The following is a 17,956-nucleotide window of genomic DNA, read 5'->3' on the forward strand; positions in this document are numbered from 1 at the left end:
ATGAGCCATTGTCTGAGGAACTAAGCATAGATTGTACACCATGGTTAAAGAGAGTAATTGGGAACACATGAAACATTTTAAGACCCGAAGCCTATTATATACAATCTTAAAAGTACTGTAGAAATGATAAGGTGTAGTATACATGTAAGTGCCTTATCTGATCGCAATTGAGATGTAAAGAAAACTGTGAGACATTTTGAGGAAGTCCTATGAGGATTTTAATTATCCATCTAAAGAGTACAGGAAAGTGCACTTCATAACATGTCTCAACAGAGGTTTAGCCTAAATGCTATTTTCACTGAAGCATATCATGCTTTCTCTGAAAGCAGTTGGGTAGAAAAAAAATCTTTCAACCGCTGGGGAAACTGCGATTTGAACTCTATTAGGAATACTTAATACAGTGTTCTAAACGCTGTATCATTCATGGTTGTTCAAATCACTACAGGAGTGATTTATGATTGTCTATTGCAAATCATAGAGCATTCCCAAATCAGGAATACAGCAGTTTAAAGCTCACCACACTTCTTTGCTTTAACCACAATCTGTCACTTTTGCAAAAAAAGAGAAAAGGGAAAAATAATGACCCAATAAAACCTTGATCATCAGTCATTGCACTGGTAGTTGAACTTATCTTTTGAGTAAATACCCTTGTCCTACCCTGGCCAACACCAAGGAGAAAATGAAAGTTTGGTCAAGAACATCCCTGTGCCAAAGCACTAGTTCATTTAAAAGAGAACTAGATGTCAGTGTTAACATATTACACTATGCAAGGCTAAACAAGAATTGTAGGATATGCTTACAGCAAAGAAACAACACATTAAAAAAAATATCTATATATAATTATAATTAAAGGTTTTATCCATTATCTATTGTCTAAGCTCATCTTTATTTTTTCTCCAAATTCTAGAACAACTCCATCTATAAAGGTGCTGTATCATTAACAATACAGTACTATAAAATGTTGACTACATAAGAAGTCAGAACGTCACTTCCCTTGGGATCTACCGTACTTTAAAGACAGCTGCAGCAGCAAAACGCATTAAACAGTAAGATCAAGGAGCGTCAGTCTGGGGGGCATAAAGAGAGCATATCTGTAACTTGTATCAACCCAACATTTATTTTAAAACCGTTTTTACAACTCAGTTTAAGGTACAATGTACAAGAAAAGGTGTGTTCTGTGCTGACAAATGAGACAAAAGTTTAAGGGTCAGATCTTAAACATATCCACACACGATTCATCGAGTAATACAGCACATAGTGTTGTTACATTCTTTCTGTAACCTTGTTTCCCACATGTTCTTTCTGCCTAACACAGTGTCTTATTTATTTATTTACTTATTTATGCATGGCACAGTTAAGGGTTATATTCATGTGTACATGATTAGAGGAAAGTGAAGTGCAATGAGCCACAATAAAATCCAGCTTGCAGCTACTGTCAGGTAGAGCTCTGTTAGGCTATTACAATAGTAACTCAATCAGTACTATAGCTAATACCACCAAAGCAAGTCTTGCTGCAGACTATATATTGTATAGTCTGTTAAAAAAAATGACTTTGGATCTAAGGAGGCATGCATATGACTCATTTATTTTCAAGACTGAACTGCATAGTTATCAAATGTGCATTGAGCTTCAGTTCATTCTGTGTAGTCTTAGTAATCTGTAGTTTAGGCTCCAATAGCAGTAATCAGAATTTCCTATTAAATATAATACCGATATTAAACTAAGTTAACACAATATGGATTTCAATATTCTGAGGGAACTTACGCAATGTTGTCCCCTTTCTCCCCTTAAATCAATAAGCAACCCACATTGATACATTCTAAAAGAACATTCATTTGTACTCTACATTTTAGGACTGATTTAAAGTTTTTATTTCATTTGCTAAAAACTCCCCTCATTTAGGGGTAGGTTTACTAAGATGGGCCAGTCGCATTGCAAACGTACCGCAATTTGCAATTTCATTGCGACACTTAACAAAGTAAACATTTTGTCGTATGTACTAAGAGAAAATATGTTAATGAAGAGAGCAATATACTCATTTTTAATATTTGTTGCGTCTTCTTAGCGAGCTCTCTAGCATTATACATTGCTAGGGATCTTGTTCAAATAAATAGCAGGAGTTGAGTTGTGGTTTGCTGCAGCAGAGGGTGCCTGAAGGATAATGTCTATACATGCAAGGATGCAAGAATCAAAATAACATTGTTTTTGTTAAATGTAAACATTATCTGTACAATGCATTCTGTTTCGTCTTCATTTTACCGATTTTCATAACCATACAGTAGCCCCTCACTAAACCGGATATGTTTGGCCGAAGAGGTGTTGGGTTTAAAAAAATACAATAAAATCACACACACACACATTTATAGTGCTCAATGTATTTTAAATGTATAAATCATTGCGCTGAAATAACACTAATGTGTTTTGGCTAGGCTACACATTACATTATGAAAAATATATATAAATCTGTACAATATGCCTATACAGTATACAATACAGTAGTAAAATCAAATGAACAACACCTAGCGCACTTTCTTTTTACTTTAGACTGTACGCTAACGGTATGGTAACACCAAAGAAATCATGCTGCTGCATTGTTCACATTGAAGTACAATGCATATAAAAGATTATTATAAATTGAACAAATTATGTTAGTGTTTTTTATGTATTATTATTATTATTATTATTATTATTATTATTATTATTATTATTATTTGGCAGCCTAGACAATTACCACAAAATAGATCATGGTGCCGCATTGACAAGTTATGATACTTACTGGAGGACAGTCAATTCTTGTTAATACGAAATTTAAGGGTCCAGCAACAAATGTTGCATAATACCACTAATTCGTATTATCATGAGTAGCCTATAAGCCAAATGTACTGTCTGCTTTTATTTAAGTTAGTCAGTGGTGCAGTGCTAAAGATGCTCAGAATGAGCTGGGGGTGTTAGTGGCACATGTGTGCAGTCTATTGCTTCCAAGACGTTGGGGAAACCAGAAATGTCATAGAAATTTGTTTTCAAGACTTGTAAGTACAACCTGCTTTTAGGGAAAAATAGGTATTTGGCTGTTTGCCTCAAAAATGCATTGAACACAACTGGCAATGCACGATAAAAGATGGACTAGGAAATGACAGCAAAAGTTGCGACTGTTTAAAACATGGCTTCAAAAGTTCTTAAAAAATTGATGCAATTGTAAGTGTCGCAATTGTCTGCAGCTTTTGTACATCTCATTATAATATTTGAGAACCCTGATGTGCACTGTCTCCACCCGGTATTTGCAAATTTATGCAAGAATGTCCATAACTACATATTCATCTACGCTTGAATAGCAAACAGAAACTGCAGCCACAAAGCATTCTCTAAAAATTGCAAATAGCATTGTGCCAGTCTAGTACATTTCACCCAAGACTTCCGTCTGGTTTGCAACTATTGCAACAGGCACAACACTTTAGTAAACCTAACCCTTAGTCTTCTACTAGCTTTAAAACAAACAAACAAACAAACAAACATTACTGGTACATGTAGTTAAAAAACACTTTTACAATTATTTACAAGACATACATTTTCCAAATACTGGTTATTTACTACTAAAACTACATGTTGCTCTTAATAGTAGCATAGCCTTTAGCTGTGCATTTACTCTTTTACAAGTTGATTAATGATATGCTGTGGCATTTATTGGTTGGCCAGACATCACTGTGGAATCCTGGCTTACCCTTGAAACAGAATGTCCTAGTAAGATAGATAAATGCGATGTTGACTTATACTGTAAATCATTCTTACCTTCATAGAAGCAGTGTTAGGTAATTTAAGGACAAAATCCTATCAGTATCATTTAAAGAAAAACACTGCTTTCCAAACCTTATTAGTTATCTTAACTAATATTAACTCAATTTTAATTTGATGATTATATGCAGCTAATTAGCTAATTATCTTAATCATTGATGCTTCTTATGCACACATCCTGCTGCCAGTTTACTGGCAACACTCTTATTAGACTTGTGAGATCTGGCTGTATTTCAATACAGGGTTGTTTGTGTGTGGATGTTCTTTAAGTATCCATAGTAGTAGTTTAATAGTACTTAAATCAGTGGTGGGACTCGGGAGAATGCTGGATAATGTAGTTTTTTGTTTCCATTATACAGAAGTTAGGATTAATTGCACAAAAGCACAGGTAACGCATTGGGAAATGCCTTCCCAATGAAAGGTCGGTCTCCTTTCCTTTTAAACAAATTGAGTTTTAGTATTCCAAGTCGTCTCTTTCCCTGCTGTGAACAGACAGACAAAATAAGCAACACCATATTTCTGTTGAATGATGATAGCTGTTATATTTGTACAGCTCAGCTGGGTCCTTCTCTCATATTTATACAAGGGCCAGAGCCTTTTTTTCAAAGTATAAACATGTCTGGACTCATGCAGGACTCAGTTACTTCCAACCCCCTTCTCACTAAACATTGGCCCTCAGGCAGCAGTAGAACAGGCTGTTTGTTACATTGCGTTGTACGTTCATTCGTTCATAGAGAATAGCATTTCTTTAACCATATACTAGCTTTGGATTATTGATTAAATGTTATCTGTGGAAAACGTAAGAAGAGAATAAAAAAAAAAACATTAGTCAAAAATGTTTGTTCACAAAATGTCTTAAAGTATTACCTGCGATATATAGATAAATACAAATTAGGTTAAACGTTAAAGAGGTTTCTTACACACCTTTCTGAATTCCTTTTAAAAGTTTTTGAAAGCTTTATCATACTTAATTAGCATTTTTCATTCGCCTATTAAAGGAAGCTTTAAGGCTAAAAATGTAAATATGAAATAAGCCTTGGGATGCAGGAAATTCAGATTGGGTGGTCCTTGTTTTGAGGGGCACCTGGCCAGAAACAAAATCATGGAAATTCTGCGGCTGTACATAAAAAAGATAATGCAGGATCACAGAAGCCTAGTAAGATTTACACCAGTGTATTTTATTTCTGTTGTGCACAATGAGCAAAAATGGAAATATAATAGCAAGACTACCTGTATATAATTGCATTACGTATAGTGGGCCTCTTCCATTGTTCAGAGACTGGGTTGAGCCACAGCTGGATTCTTATTGGAGTATTTTAACAACACACTGGTGAATCCTTTTTGGATATTATAATAAAATCCAGGGATCAAATCAACCCATTAGGTTCTACAGTGTAAAAAATGTCACCTTACAATAAGGTAGCTTTGTATGTATGGTATGTTGAATTAAAAAAAAAAAAAAAAACTTATTCAATTTTTTTTTTTTTTCTAGACCCACAATGTATTAACATGAAAATATGAGAGAAATATACAGTATAACATGTTTATGTCAAACACTTATTATTTAACTCCAATTAGCAAACAAAATAAAAAGTTTGATCTAATATTTTGGATATGCTGCACTATATACCAAATTTAAATGCATAGCAACACATACAAATTACAGTAATAAATCAGTCTAATTTATTAAACTTGTCAAACATGTCATTGCCTAATGGGAAATGTATGCATACAAGGTCCTTATTAATAACAACGCAGTGCAAGCTAAGGATATATGCTGTAGATCTAGGATTGGGAAGTGCCACGCAAAACAGAGAAGCAGCTGGTCAATAGAAATTCTACATTATTGTGGCATTTCAAAACAATTCATGAAGGGTTTGTAAACTTACATGCATTTGTGGTCTTAGGAATTTTAAAAAGAAACATTTTAAGGGTTCTGTTTGAGTTCTCCCAGGGGAAAAAAGTTAAAAAGCAAAATTAATTATAGTCATGAAATGAATGGGGGAGGGATCACAAGTCAACATATTATTCGTGTTTTAGTCTAACAACACTGGACTTCTGTCAAGTATTTCATTACTGGATGAACACATAGACTGGCTAGTACAGGGATCTTTGTTTTGCCATCAATTAGATGTCCCATCCCCTACAATTTTGAAGGATACAGATGAACTGCAAACCAACTATCAGCAACCTGGTTGAAGCTTGTATTTTTGAATAATGGGGCTCTGCCTGAATTTTGTACAGGTGTTAAGAAGTCATCTTCCAGGTGTCCTAAATGTAACCTTTAGAGGCAAGACAGTGCATTTTAGGGTTTGAAAATCAAATGTAATCTCATGCCCATCTGCACAGTGGATGTAGAGGGGAAGAAACTATTTAGAAGACATGTGTGTGAATCAACTGCAAATTACCTGTGAAACAATTGCAGTCAAAATACAACTACATCACAATTACAGTCATATTGCGTTTTGTTTTTTTTGTCAATTAATTGAGGGAGATGTCGGAATTTATAAATGGCAGTTGTACTAAAATGTGATATATACAATACAGGTGTTCTTTGACCATTGTAATGTTTGTCTACAGAGGGGATTGTGGATTGTATTTTGATCGAAATGTTTCTGCTGAAGCACTGTGGCTAGCTTCAAGATGAAATCTCTCCTACCTTGTACACAATTAAGGAATGGATAGCTGCCAGGTCCAGTAGAGATAACAACAGGCTTGTGTATATGTAATTGAATATTATAGGTTATATTCAAAATAAAAACATGTATTGTAAATGGCGGTTCTAGTGTTAATGAAATGTAAATTTTAGATGTACCACAAACACACACACACACACACACGCACACAAATATACATTCTAAGTAGTAAAACTTGTAGAAATTATATTTTATATAATTTTGTGTGTGTGTGTGTGTGTTGGAAGCGCACCGTCGGGTCTGTGAGGGGAAATAACTTTTGCGTGGGGGTGGGGGTGGGGGGAGGGGTCGGCTCTGGTTGGCTGAGGGCCAATAACAATGTATCTGTTGGTGTTTATCTGTTCAATCTATCTGTTCAACTCCAACAAACAGGGGCGTTTACCACTTTTTTATTTACTATTACACCACTGGTTCAAACATGTTGGAAAATAAACTTTACATTTTAACATGTTACCTACAGACCCCCCAAAGAAGATATGCAGTGAAGCGAACGTGGTCTGAATTAATCTGGTGTCATTTGATGTGCTTGCTTGGGAGGGAAGACTATCTATGTAGTTTAAGGTTCTCCTTCATGGTAAATATATTGTGCATTTCATCCACAAAGGGTAACCATTCAAGTGCAAACACCTTTGTACCAGCACACTACACAACAGTTTTAACCTTTTTTCTGCCCCAAATTATTATGTATGGTAATTACATTTTTTTTTTTTTTTGGAAAGTGTATGGAAATATATCTGTATCAACAGGACGTAAACTGAGACATCAGATCTAATTTCACCTACTCTAGGTGCTCCAGTAATGTGCACTGCAATGAGCAATGTTCTTGGCTTCCATGTTTGTTGGTTTTTCAAAGCTCAGCCAAGCTGTCTACTTTCACAGGGCATTTTAACTTTGCTATGACAACCTGAGATTTAACTTGACAATGACAAAAAGAAAGACTCCTGCCTACAACTTCAGCACTATAGGGAACCTAGGCCTTTGAACCGTTATTTTCAAGAAACAAAACACAACCCAGGAGCACAGGCATCAAAATCAAATAAAGCTTAAACTGTTGGTTTGGTTGGTTATGTTTCTATATCAGGGTATCCAGCATCAACAGTACAACAAAGGGGACACAGGGATCCAGAGAAGTACAATAGTTTGACTTGGACTGAGGCTGGACTATTTGTGCAGTATAGTTATAGGAAAGGACATTTTGAGAACATATTTGTATGTAATGAATATACAACAATGTTCTGTCATTTTTTAATGAAAAGGTATTTTTATGGCATTCTGGATATTCTGGTGTCACATTTGAGATGGAGCTGAGCCATACTCAGAATGGCAAAATTCACATCATGAATTAGAGGTGTGTGGTGCCCACTGTGTAAGACACTGATTCAGTTGCCAAAACATAACATAATACAATTTCAATTCAACAGTTTAACAAGTGTCTGTAAGCTACACTGATAATTTAAACAATGCAACAATTGTAGAGCCTAATGTTTCAGTTAATTACACTGTAGGATTTTTTTTTGGAAAACAGTTTGGGAAAAGACACAATAAATAAGTGTCAGTTTCTCTTTAAAAAAAATGAAAAACAGATTCACTTACTGAAGCCACTTTCATACTTTGAGGACAACCCATAAAAGAGTTTCTTAACTAGGTGAGCACACTTACCCCTGGGGATCACTTTATATATTGCAATAACGGATTTAACATTTGCATGTCATTTTGGTAGAATTATAAGGTCTGGATTATTCATTACACATTTGTGAGTATGATGCTAGTCAAGACATGAAAAAAAGGAACCACTACTGGAATAGCTTAACCATACTCCCCACAGTTTTAAGGAAAGCCTGCTTAGTACTTAAAAATTAAATCAACAGATGAATTACATGATTTTAAAGTTTTCCATTTTTTAACATTTACAATTTGCAGAAGTGCACATTTAAATAGAATCTATACTCAAATCTCTACTGCATGTGCCATAAACCACTTTGTCAGGTTAAAGTTTAAAACCTTTAGGCTTACGATATATATATTTTTCCTCATGCAACTCCTATGCCATTTCATTTGGATTCTGTTATCGTTAGCACTTCATCATCCAAGACTGCTATCTCACAGGTGTTAACAATAATACTGGTCTCGCCCACAGGTGACGTGCTGTTTTATCTGATCTATTGCTTCAACTCATTCTTTCTTCAACATGTGCCTCCAAATGACATCAATCCATTCATTCTACCACTCAACACCACAGTTTCTTTCTTTCACTGATTGTGTGGATGCGTTTCAAAAATTGGATAACTCGCCTGGAATGATCAGTCCCCCCCACCCCTGCTCCCCTGCACCAGCCAAGTGCATCACTTCTGCTGTTCATGTTGCACCCACCCTATGGCCAAGCTGCCAATCTTCACCCTGCTTCCAGATCTGCCTCCTCCTCTGCTGGCAATCTCTCTTCACTGCTATTTCAGACACTGGTTCCTTTGTTCATTTGTTCACCTGCCTATTCCCCAGTTCAGTGATCTGTTATTCAATTAAATTCATCCCTGCGCAATCTCCTCGCTTCCACCCAAGACTACATGGCTGCTGCCCTTGCTACTTCCACCCTCTCTTCTGTGACCGGCTGGTCCGCCTTGACCACCTTCAACCAGACCCCCCTTCAACAAGTACTGCATTCTGCATTACTTTCTTTTATTCATTTTTTTTTTAATAATTTAGAATCTCCAATTATTTTACCCTCGATTTTCTCCCAATTTGGAATGCGCAATTATTATTATTATTATTATTTCTCCTTCGCGGCGGCGACTCCCCACACAGCTCATGACCTGAGGTTCAGTGGGTGTCCTCCGATCCCACTTACAAATCGGCGTCTTTTTGCACCAAGGAACTCGAGAGCGGTAGTCCGCAGGCTACTGGCTTTTGGAGGACAAATACCAGCCCTGAAAATCTCCACCCCCAAGCTCAGTCGTGGCCTGTAGAGGTCGCCACAGAACGGTGAAGAGAAACAGTCTAAGCGAGATCCCCCCTCCACAACCCCGGGAGGGCCAAAGCCACTGCAGCGCCCCCACGAAATCCCCAGCAAAGACCGGCTGCATCGCACAACCAAGATTCGAACTTGTGATCTCTGGTTGTATGACTCACCTTGCACGCCGTGAGCAAGTGCTTTTACAAGGTGAGCTATTCGGGGACCCCTGTTCTGCATTACTTGTCCATGAAAACAAAATATATTCCTTCTGTATAGGTGCAGCAACCTCAGCAGTCAAAGTCAGTGTCAACAAGCACCTCATAAAAGGTGCAGTCTTATATTTGTTCCTCGCTACATGATATTTCTTTTGCCCAACAGAGTTTTGTTAGTAAGCCCAGAGTAGGGCCCATCTCTCTGCCAGGACCACCAGAGATTTCCTCCCACAAGAGGATTTATTCTTTCTACTGAACAGTGAAATTAGACTTTAATTCCCTATCAGAGTAATGTAAATATTTAACCTCTATTTATTTTCTATTTATTTTGCTTTGTATTGGTGGCACAGTTGTGGGGAGCCAGGGGGTCCTCTTTTGGGGGCAAGTGAAGCTCACTTCCCAACCTTAAAGGCCCAGCCACGCCAGTCTCTTCTTCTGCGAGGAAAGGTCTCCATGAAAAGGGAATACAGACCAGGGAAGCATAATGGAACCTTAATACAATGTGCCCCATACTATAAAACAACAACAAGGATACTTATTCTCCTTGTTACATATTCTACTAAACCAATCTACTAATAAAGATTAACTATAACTAAAGTCTGCAGTGGGCATTGCTAGGAGCATTTATTTGTGATTAACATGATACAGGCCTGCAATTAGGGTTTGTATTTTAAGGGCAGCAAGAACATTTCTATGGACTTTTTGGAATGTTAAGCATCATTAGTCATAATGTACAGTAGGTAGGATGTCTGTACATATTTTCTGTACCAGATTCTGGTTCATTTATTTATTTATTTTTATTAAACAGTTAACTTTGTTTTAACATTCAGCTTAGTGTGTGCTTCTTTCGTGTGCTAGGATAAATATATTTTGTGGACTGGAAGGTACAGTGTTGCCCCACCCACACACCCCCAGCCTTACAATGGTGTGATATAGTAATATTTTATTAACACTTAATATACGGGCAGCAGTGTGAAGTACTGGTTAGGGCTCTGGACTCTTGACTGGTGGGTTGTTGGTTCAATCCCAGGTGTGGGACACTGCTGCTGTACTCTTGAGCAAGGTACTTTACCTAGATTGCTCCAATAAAAAAACCCAACTGTATAAATGGGTAATTGTATGTAAAATAATGTGATATCTTGTAACAATTGTAAGTCACCCTGTATAAGGGCATCTGCTAAGAAATAAATAATAATGATACGCTTAATAGATTGTATAAAGAGTAATACAGGTATAAATCTTTATTTATAGTTTATACATACCTAAGTAATCATATTTTAATATCTGCTTCAAAATGGGTCTGTGCGATTAAGATGTTAATTTTTCAAGGTGTGTTTATATTAGTATTAGTTAGCTTTAATATAATAAACTATTGGTCTGAAGCTAATCATTTCAAACCATTATATAAGCTCAAGCTCCAGAAAACCCCCACGCCAAGAGGAATGTCACTCAGCATCAGATGCAGTCAGAATGCAGCCTCTCTTTGGCAAGCTTAAACAAGTATTTTTCCTTTTACATCCAGCTTCAAAGATTAATGACTAGCTTCTCTGCAGTTTCTCTGCAGTGTAATGTTGTTTTAAACTTTAGATAAACCTGCACAATCATGGTTAATGTACATAATAATATTTTTTAAAAAGTCTTGTGAAGTTCATCATGGGAAAAAAGTGTGTTGCTAACAATAACTGTGTGAAATAATGCGCATGAAAAGAGTGTCTGAATGAGTTAATTAATATAGAACAAATTGCACAGCAGTAGGTTAATTTAATTTTAAGACTTGGTAGCATGTCTGTAGCATAAACCAGTCCCTTTGTTTCAGTCTGTTTCCAAATATAATGCACATTGTAAGTGTTTTTATCTGGCACCATTCATCTCTGGCTCTGTGCCACCATTATTTTATTTCGTCCCCTCTTCTTCCAAATCATCAAAACACAATTAGTGCTTTCAGATAGGCTTTTTTTTCTCTCATATGAAACACTAGATTCTCTTTTAACCAACTTTTACTGAAGGCTCAGTATTCAGAACACACAACGACTGCATTGATCAAAAGATAGCAGAGCCTTCAGCTGAATTCCTGCTCTCATCATAAAAAACTGCCATCAGCCCTCCATTCATGAGACAATTTCTAGTAGTTTATATAAAAATATAGTACAGAATCATCTAGATTGAACTGAATTCAAAGAAGAGCAAAAAGCCCTCAAATTATTTGAAACTACATCCGTTTTAAACTGTTTTTCAATACCCAAGCTAGTAAGCTCCCAGCTCTCCAGTGAACTAGCCAGTGCTATTTATAGATAACTAAGTCCTATCCATAAGACAGCTGAAGAAAGGCAGACGTCATTCCATTCCCTGAGTAAACCCATGAAGTATGGGGATGTCCCTCCCACTTTTCTGGGCAGAGGAACATTATATTGATAAAACCTTAAATAAGTCATGTGCCCGAAACATAATGCTATCATTAGTTACTGGGTACAAGATTTTACAGATGAGGATGCCTGAATGGCTCACCTCGTTAAGGCATGACTTTGTGGGGTGCAGGGTGAGTCATGCTGACAAGGGAGCCTGTGACACTCTGGCTGTTCCAGGTTTCTTGTCTTGTACTGCCACTTCCGCAGGTTGGGAGGCAGAAATTGGCAGGAACTGTTTCAACTTACTTCCCTACACAGGCCCATACAGGCCAGGCACCCAGTGAGCTCAAACCAGCACAAAAAAAAAATAACGTTGTAGATATAATTAACTATGGTTGAACAGCACACTTTCTGTTTGCCTCCATCTAACCTGGATTTGTGGCTTCTGCGATAATGTCACTTTAACTGGGATTGTGTTAGTCTAATTACATCAGCACACATACAGAAATGAAAAGTTAGCAGCTATGTTTCAGCTGATGTGTGTAGGTGATTTGATTAAATGCCTAATTTGAAAATGCTGTAACAGCACTCCTTGTTTGTTTTGGAGTAGCCAAAATAATACATTTATCAAATTGCCTTAGTAAGGCTTAAACTTAGGGTTTTTGTGTAGTTAAATAAATAAACCAATGACCTTTGCGAATATGATACTAGTCATATCCTCAAGTCACCATGATTGATAAAAACACAATGACATTTTGCTGCATAACCCAAAGTAGCTAAAAGGGTGGTCTGATATCATTTCTGAATAACCAGTGGGAAGAACCAGTGCTTTAAATTGAAAACATATGCAGGTGATTGCATTTACTCCAGTTTTTTATTTCAAATATAAGCTTTATTACTTGTGAAAACCGACATTTTATAGATAAACAAAAGCCATTTCACACACTGCACTCCTGCATTATTTCCTTAGAAGAAAATGGTAACTGAGTACAGTAAAACTTTGAACTCTAAAATTAAACTTGCCTAAATGCTGGGTGGGAGGGAAGACACATAGGAAGTCAGTGGCTAAAGAGGGATTTGGACTGAACCATGTTTTTAACTGAAGTAAACTAAGGAAACTAAACATGAACAAACAGTAAACATTTACAACAAGGAACACGCCAAAAGGAAACCTTGTCGTACTTTTGTATTCAGATTGTGTGTGTAATTAAGATTTTGTTAATGGTTTGTTACTGAAAAGGTTCATGACATCTTCATGGGGCTTTAGAAAGTATTGCAATGAGAGTGAGAGTTGATTTTTTTTTTTTTGTATTTTTCCTTTTGAAGTACACGCTTCACAGAATGCAAGGTCTGTGTAATGTTTCTGAAAATCCAATGCATTTCTTTTGTGCTGCTGCTTTTGGTTAAGAAATCCAGAACAAGTCACAGATGGTTTGTATCAAAGGAAAGGTCACTGAATTTACTTCTAAAATGCATGGGCAGGGTTGAGAAAGCCTGACAAACCAAATAAGGAATGCTTTCATCTCGCTGCATGACTGCAAAAGTGTCACAGCTGAATTGAAGACATGTGCTTGCTGCAGTCTGGAACCATATAAGACAAACTGGATACATTCCCCATTCTGTATATGCTGTTTGTAGCATTTTATTGTCCAGCAGCAGGAAATCATTTTTATCTGGAAAAAAAAAAAAAAAGTTTTTTGACCCCTACCGTAACCAACTGGTTTAACACAAAGAGGTTTCTAGTTAAGAGTTTCCATTCATACGGTTGGGATTAGTCATCTTGTTTGGGCTGAGAGAGGTTGCACCTTGTGCCCAGATGTCAAAATGTTTAGTTATATTAGCCTAGGTAATAAAAGCTGAAGTATTCTATCAATGTAAACTATTACCTTACCCAGCCTTAGGTCTGATTACATATTTAATATACCTAAGTTCAGAACATTTTTAATGACACAGTGATCTTCTGAAATAGTAAAACCTGGACTAATGGTGAGTGATTGAAGTTTTTTTTTTAACACATTTCTATTACATTTTTTCAGAGAATACAAAAAAGCAACATGATTAAATACAAGGTGGTCTAAACAAAAAACAAAACAAAAAAAACCACACACAAATTAAGCACAAGAATGAGTTTGAAGTTGAATTCAGATTTTAACAGAGTGACAGATCTGGGAATCAACCATAAAGTTTTACATTGGAATATTGTGTAAAATGGAGCTGTAATGCTGGTATTATAACTGCCAAACTACTGAGCAGAGTATCTGTACAGCCTAAATTGAATTCAGGCAAAAACATTATGTGTGTCAGTTCTAAAAAAGAAAAAAAAAATGGTACATTATGGGCCTCATTTACAAAAGGGCACTAAACAATATAGTGCACCATAATTGCAATTAGTGTGCATGCTCATGATTTTCGTATTTACTTTTGCAATTGTATTAATTATTAATTATAGTGGGCATATTATGGCGCACACTGATTTTATTGTGCCACACTATGGTAATCAGAATGAATATGTGATTTGTTTGGTAATGCATGTTAATGTATTTAAATGAGGAACCCCACTCTGAATAATAAGATTAGCTTTATTCACACCATATTTAATAATTGTAGTGTGCACTTTAAAGTGAGCGATAATTAGTTAGTTCGGAAACCAGTCTTTAATCACTGATAGGCGCACTATTTAAACCTATTTTGCTGGGCTGAAATCTATCTGGCATCATGGAGGCATTACTTGCATTAATGTTTTCATATAGAGCAGTGAAAATGACCTGTAAATAACAGGTTATATTAAGCGTGAATAAGCATGAATGTTATAATTTCTTAGATTTTATTTTATAGTTCATTACATTGGTACACATAATAGAGTGGTTCAATAAAACACTGGACTAAACAAGGTATTATCATTTAAAACAACATCCACCACTAGAATGTCTAACGCCTCTGCATGCAATTTTAGTTTGTGTTGCATCTGTTGATCACTCATTTTCGGTCAATGTAAGCCACTGACCAAAAGATACGCCTGGACTGCTGGGGCTTTTAATATCACGGTGGTCACAGGTAAGTCTTGGACATTATTGTGCACATTAAATTATCGCTCACATTGCATGTGGTGTGCACGCTATGGTATGCAAATTAGCCAAATAGTGTGCATGTACATTAATGTGTTCTCTTTTAGTGTTTGGGACAGTAAACTTCGATTTACAGTGTAGGTTAGGCTCACTACTTAATGTGCACGTTACAGCTACATTTAATGCCCTTTCGTAAATGAGGCTCTTACTATCAAATAGGAACAGGAAAGGAAGGAAATATAAAAACCCACAAATGATAAAACCACTGGATGAGGCATGCATTAGATACTAAAAAAAAGTATTATTCAATGAGAAGTCCAATACTGCCCTCTATCGTTTAATTATAGACATCACTTCAAATTAAAGCCTTGCTTTGTTAACAAAACCAGGCTGGTTATCATTTAGTTTAATATTTATTAAACATCTATGAATGTATTATTAAAGATTTTTGATGATTATTAATAAGGGAAAACAGGTAACTACAATTACATGTCATGATACATTACTAGTCTAACGCATTAAAGCATTAAAGCATTGCCAATGTTGTTATGTACCTCCCTTAGTAAAATGTGCTTATAACACTACAGTATATTATCATTAATAACTCTCTGTATTGATTATGACATATGTTATAACACATTCATAGATGCAGTATTTACTGTTTATGATGGATTTGATAGCAATTGATAAATGTACACTTATAGTGCACTCTTCATATGCAAGAAAAGTGGAGGGACCTTAATACTGTACAGTGCGACCCGTTATAGCGCGGAATCGGTTAGGTCATGGCTCCCATTTCACCCATAATGCAATTTGACTGTAACAGGGGATGTGTTACGTGTGTGGATAGTCACTGGAAAATACAGAAACAGAGCATTGGTGTTGATACGCCACCCTGGCGTTCAGATTTAATTTCAACACTGTGCTGACACTAGGGTACCAGCAATGGTAACCCTAGTGTCACATTTAATAAAGAAACCAAACAAAACAAAGCTAAAAAATAAAAGGTTACCACACAAAATGGCGAGCGCTAGTCCCACTACAAAGAATGTCCCTCTCCAGGAACCTACTACTCTACGGTAACCCTCTCTATACTGTTTTGTAATTATCTCCCCTAAACTGACCTACTTCTGTTCTGTTGCTCCCGAAATCCCGTCCTCCCAGCAACTCCGGGCCGTCTGATCCTTCATGTCAACAAACACACAACACCTTTCTGTGTGTCAATGGCATTGCAATTGTCCCGAGCTGTCGTGCAGCCGCTTTTTGAGCTCTGCACAGGGGTCCAGGCATGCCCCCCAGCCAATCCGGACCTCCCGATCCGCACAGGTCTGGGCGAGCCTACCGTTCAGCTGGTCACTTAGCAACGTGTCTGGTGCTGCGCGTCGCAGCTGATTTCTCCAAGGCACACACACTTGCACAGGAACCAGCGACCCTCCTCCCTGTCACAGACTCACAAACGTTGGGTTTTATTGTTGTTTTACATTACCGTATTTAAACCTATTTAAGTTGAAACTGGGACATAGTACTTCTAAAGCTCCCGTGCTTGCACTGTATTATTTTTTCTGTTTGTTAGTTACAAAACAAGTATGAAACAATACAAGTGTGTATAAATGTCCTTGGATTCTGTTTTTTTTTAGTTTACATTTATTATAAAAATATACAATTTATTCTTGTTTATTCTTTACTGACTTGGGCAGTAGTGTGGAGTAATGGTTAGGGCTCTGGACTCTTGACCGGAGGGTCGTGGGTTCAATCCCAGGTGGAGGGGGGGCACTGCTGCTGTACCGTTGAGCAAGGTACTTTACCTAGATTGTTCCAGTAAAAACCCAACTGTATAAATGGGTAATTGTATGTAAAAAAGAATGTGATATATTGTAACTATTGTAAGTCGCCCTGGATAAGGGCGTCTGCTAAGAAATAAATAATAATAAATAAGAGTGGTGTAAATTTTAAACTAATGGAATAGCAGTTTCTATTATACTGTATATATTGTAATGGACTTGAAAAAGAACAAATCAGAGAGTAGTTTGGAGGGTTCCTGGGACGATTTTCAGTGGGCAGACTAGAAGATTTTTGTCTGGAATTATTTATAGAAACCCTTTCAGAGCAGATCGGTTTGATTAATTATATAAATATAGCAATACATTTTGCATTCAACAATAAATTAAAAGTCACTCACCTACTGTACACATTAAAACATGCTGATTTAAATATTCTTGGTATGCAAATTGACCCAATTGAATTGTCCCATTACTGGAAATATTTGTTGCTGTCACTGCGTAGATAAACATTTGTTGTAATCAAGATTATCCCATAAAATGAAGCTTATTGTAGTAGCCTTATAAACGTTGTGAATGTTTTCATTAAATTACGACAAAGTCAATCTTTTATTCAAATTCATATTTCTATTATCTGTTTCTATTTAGATTACAGAACATTTGATGAAATTACAAATTCTGACATATTTATGGAGGATCTGGCTGCAGGCTATTATGAAAAGGCAGCAAGCATGACTGATGTTTAACCTGCTTAATAACAATATACCGAAAAGACCTTGTGATCTTGGGACATTTAAGAAGTGAAAATGTGTATGGATGCCTTGAGTGTTCTTTCAATGGACATAAATATGTAAGGCTTCACATTGTGCCTTGCTTTGACCTCTGGCATAAAAGACTAAGGTAAAAACAAATGCACATGTGCCTAACTAACAAGCTTACAGTGTGGTGCCACATTATTCCGAAACAAGATCAGCATGGTCATTGAAAAAAAAAAGGTTCAATGCACTTGTATGCAGATTAGATGTGTTTATACAATAACTGCAGTTTCTAAATAGTTATCTTAATGTGTTGGTCAATCAGTCTGTAATATATTTATTGGGACCAATTCACAAAGCTGTAAAGAC

This window comes from Acipenser ruthenus, chromosome 10 (genome assembly GCF_902713425.1).
Source record: "Acipenser ruthenus chromosome 10, fAciRut3.2 maternal haplotype, whole genome shotgun sequence".
Taxonomy (NCBI): domain Eukaryota; kingdom Metazoa; phylum Chordata; class Actinopteri; order Acipenseriformes; family Acipenseridae; genus Acipenser; species Acipenser ruthenus.